Here is a 5,000-nt window from a genome sequence, read left to right as displayed (position 1 = left end):
CACTAAACGACAATCAACCTACACGATACCCACTCTCCCACCTACATTCACCCACAGCAATAGATATCACACTCACTACACCTAAACTTACACAATCTTGTATATGGGAGGTCCACAATGACACCTGGGGCAGTGACCACTGCCCCAACAAAATTACAATCCCATCACATACACACCCCACACCTACAAACACCACCAACAACATCCAATCCACACCTCCTGAACTCAAATTCAACCTAAAAGAAGCAGACTGGCATAAATTTGCCACACTCTGCAAACAACTAGACACTACTAGCATCTACAACCACGACATAAACACATTCAACAACAACTACACAAACGCCATTATAAACATCACAAAAAAATGCATTCCCACCAATCGGCCCAACCCAGCACTAAAAACAGTCCCCTGGTGGAGCTCAGACATCATAAACGCCAGAAAGGCAAGAAAATAGGCCCTTAACCAATCATAAAGGGACAGTTCAAAATAACATTTGGCAAAAAAACTAAGAAATAATACTAAACAATTTATAAAGGCAGCAAAAATCCAACATTGGAGAAACTTTTGTTCAACCCTTAGGCTAAACAAAGCTAACACTCGACAAATGTGGAACAAATTTAAAGCCATAAAGGGCATTTCCAAAAAAAACATTTCACCTAACCTCCCAGACCTCCCTACAAACAAAGATAAGGCTAACGCTATTGCTGCCCATTTCTCGACCACTAGTAGCTCCACCAACTACCCACCACAATTCCAAAATATAATACCCCCCCTTCTCCCCCCAACCCCCCCCCATACAGACCTCCCAATAAACAAATCCATTAACATACACGAGCTTAAATCTGCACTAAGAAACAAAAACACAGCCTCAGCCCCAGCCCCAGGTCCAGATGCCATCACTTACACCATACTAAACAAACTCACACCAAACATGCAAAACCTTACACTTACACTCTTCAACCACTTCTGGACTTCAGGCAACATACCTACTGCATGGAAAACAGCCAGGGTGGTACCAATCCTTAAACCTGGCAAACCAAATAACGATCCAGATTCTTTCCGCCCCATTTCACTCACCTCTCACTTATGCAAAACTCTTGAAACTATCATTAACAATAAGCTAAAACACCAAATTTTAAATAAAAATCTTATAAAAGAGGACCAGAGTGGCTTCACTCCTAATCGACAAAATTTAGATCACATTTTACATCTGGAACAAGACATCAGAGTAGCCCAAGCACAAAAACAATACACAATGGCCATTTTTATAGATTTCAGTAAAGTATTCGACATGGTTTGGCATAACGGCCTCCTACAAAAACTTCAAAAACATGCCATACACGGTCGAATTCTAAATTTCATTCACTCTTTCCTAAACGATAGACAAATAACAATCAAATCTCACAGCACCATCTCGGATCCCTACCCCATAGAAAATGGCACCCCCCAGGGGAGTATACTATCCCCAACTTTATTCAACTTTATGATAAACGACATATTTCCAGAAAAATGGCCTGAAATCTCAACTGCCAAATTTGCCGACGACATTTCATTTTGGACTTCATCCACTTCTGTAAAACAGGCATCTACTAAAATACAAAGAATGCTAAATTTATTCAAAATTGGGCCCAAAAATGGGGGTACCATATAAATGTAAAAAAAACCGTGGGCATTCTATTCAAAACTAAAAGAATGCAAAATTATACACCCAATCTACACTTAAATAATCAAAAAATTGAGTTCAAAAATGAAGCCAAATTCCTAGGAGTAGCCTTCGACCACCATATGACATGGACACCCAACATTCATAACTTGGTCAACTCATGTCAAAAAGTTTTAAATTTAATGCGAGCCATCAGCGGCACAAACTGGGGTGCCGACAAACACACACTCATCCACATATACAAAACTCTTATACTGTCGAGAATGGACTACGCCGCTCCGATTCTCCACAACCTATCCCCCTGTAACCTCCAAAAACTAAACTCAGTCCTATATAAGGCCCTCAAACTAGCCACAGGCTCGAGGAGTGGTACCTCCCTTAATACACTGCTCCTTATTACAGGCACCTCTTCAATCACCCACAGAATCAACCAAACCACACTCACCTACTGGGCTGGGGCCCAACACAACCCCATCTTCAAACTAATTACAAACAGATACAACAACATCAAAAAATCAACACTTAAAAAATTCAAAATAAAACCAAGTATAGCTCCATGCCTTACCCACCTCACCAGTCTGCTACATGCCCAACAGTTAAACACCATACCTCACACACCTCCCATTACAAGCTACATCCACGACAAACCCCCACCACCCACAGACACCACTTTAGCCTCCACACTACAAAACCTGCCAAACAACACTGATATACACACCAAATTAAATATTATAAACAACCATATTCAAACAAACTACCCTGCATACACCCACATCTACACAGATGCATCCATCAACAAAAACAATAAAACAGGCATAGGTATACATGTAGATCAAAAAACCCCACTAACAACAAACCTGCACTACTCAAACTACACCACTATTAACACCGCCGAACTAACTGCAATCCACTCAGGACTACACCTAATACCATCAATTCAACAAACAAACTTTCTCATACTCTCCGACTCTCTCAGCTTTAACACACAAATACAAAATATGCACTCAAAATCACGCCCTGACTTAATGCATAATATTATAATACAAACAGACTCACTCAAACGCTTAAACAAAAACATAACATTCATATGGATACCCAGCCACACCAACATTCCAGGAAATATCACTGCAGACACAGCCGCCAAGCTAGCAACCACACACAACTCACCTAGCATCAATTTCCACACATCCAAAACAGAACTCAAACAACTTATTAAAACAAATATATCCAAATTAAACTTCCAGCACAACATAAATACTAATAAATCAACATGGGTTAAAAACATCATCAAAACACCTATCAGCAAACTTCCTACATTCTCCAATATCAAAAACATTGACATTTGCATAAACCGACTAATCACAGGCATCACAAATCTCAATTATACACTTTATAAACAAAACAGACACCCAGATGGACTCTGCTCCCTCTGCAACACACCAGAAGACATTAACCATATTTTCACACAATGCCACCTACAACAAACAAACATCACACAACTACATAGCAATATACCATCTAAATACCACAATAATATACATTTACTTTTTAATCCCCTCAATCCGCCCACTATCTTCCACGCCATAGCCACCTTCCTACAAAACTCGAACCTAATCCATAAAATTTAGAACCTCCCAAACAAATCTCCATTACACTACCTCTCAATAGCTTATATATTTAGACTAGGCTTCAAAACTTAATTTATCCATACTATTACTCTACTACCAACATAAGCCTACCTATTATACCTGGGAATCAATTTCACTTATCCAAAGTGTCTTATTTCTGCTACGACGTCCGCGCCCCTCTCTCAGCCAATCAGTAGCCACTAAACTGTAAACAAACCAGTACAACAACCTCTCCAGTACAAGCACGGCCTCTCAACCCAGCCAGCTCACCCACAGCCTTTCAACCCACAGCCACGGCCTTTTGCCTCACCGCCTCCCCACCCCCACCCCTATTTAACCCCTATTTCTTTCCTTTTTAAGCCCTTATTTAAATCATGCAGCATATCTGCATCACTTTATATGCCCCATTATGCCATACTCATTTTATACAACCTACCCCCACCCCAATTATGCCCCATATTTACATCTTATTTTTAGTTTAACTCTATCTCTCATTTATTAACAATCACTGCGGCTTTTTCCCATTTCTTTCCCTTTTATTTTATTTTTTAATCTTATTTCTAAACGTTTCTATTCTAAATTACTCTAGGTTAAGGCCCCTACATTTACGTTTTTTGGGCAGGTGCTTTACTCCTTATTACCAGCTATTTATAATTTAATGTTAATACCCACCAGCCCCGTCGGCGAAATTGGCGCCCGCCAGAAGCCGACGCTAAACCATCAAACTCGTCAGGTCGGTCGTCACAACACATCTCAGCTCAGTTGAGTTATTTACTAACTAGTGTATAATGCTAGGTCGGTCATCACAACACATCTCAACTCAGCTGAGTTATTTACTAACTAGTGTATAATGCTAGGTCGGTCATCACAACACATCTCAGCTCAGTTGAGTTATTTACTAACTAGTGTATAATGCTAGGTCGGTCATCACAACACATCTCAGCTCAGTTGAGTTATTTACTAACTAGTGTATAATGCTAGGTCGGTCATCACAACACATCTCAACTGAGTTATTTACTAACTAGTGTATAATGCTAGGTCGGTCATCACAACACATCTCAGCTCAGTTGAGTTATTTACTAACTAGTGTATAATGCTAGGTCGGTCATCACAACACATCTCAGCTCAGTTGAGTTATTTACTAACTAGTGTATAATGCTAGGTCGGTCATCACAACACATCTCAGCTCAGTTGAGTTATGTACTAACTAGTGTATAATGTTAGGTCGGTCATCATAACACATCTCAACTGAGTTATGTACTAACTAGTGTATAATGCTAGGCCGGTCATCACAACACATCTCAGCTCTGTTGAGTTATTTACTAACTAGTGTATAATGCTAGGTCGGTCATCATAACACATCTCAGCTCAGTTGAGTTATGTACTAACTAGTGTATAATGCTAGGTCGGTCATCACAACACATCTCAGCTCAGTTGAGTTATGTACTAACTAGTATATAATGCTAGGTCGGTCATCACAACACATCTCAGCTCAGTTGAGTTATTTACTAACTAGTGTATAATGCTAGGTCGGTCATCACAACACATCTCAACTGAGTTATTTACTAACTAGTGTATAACGCTAGGCCGGTCGTCACGACACATCTCAACTCAGTTGAGTTATTTCTAAGAAGTGTATAGTGCTAGGTCAGTCGTCACAACGAATCTCAACTTAACCAATTGTGACCTTAACTGACAAAAGTTTAAC

This window comes from Haliotis rubra, unplaced genomic scaffold, assembly GCF_003918875.1.
Source record: "Haliotis rubra isolate DU_JTF1 unplaced genomic scaffold, ASM391887v1 Scf1286, whole genome shotgun sequence".
Classification (NCBI taxonomy): Eukaryota; Metazoa; Mollusca; class Gastropoda; order Lepetellida; family Haliotidae; genus Haliotis; species Haliotis rubra.
This window is presented reverse-complemented; position numbering follows the sequence as displayed.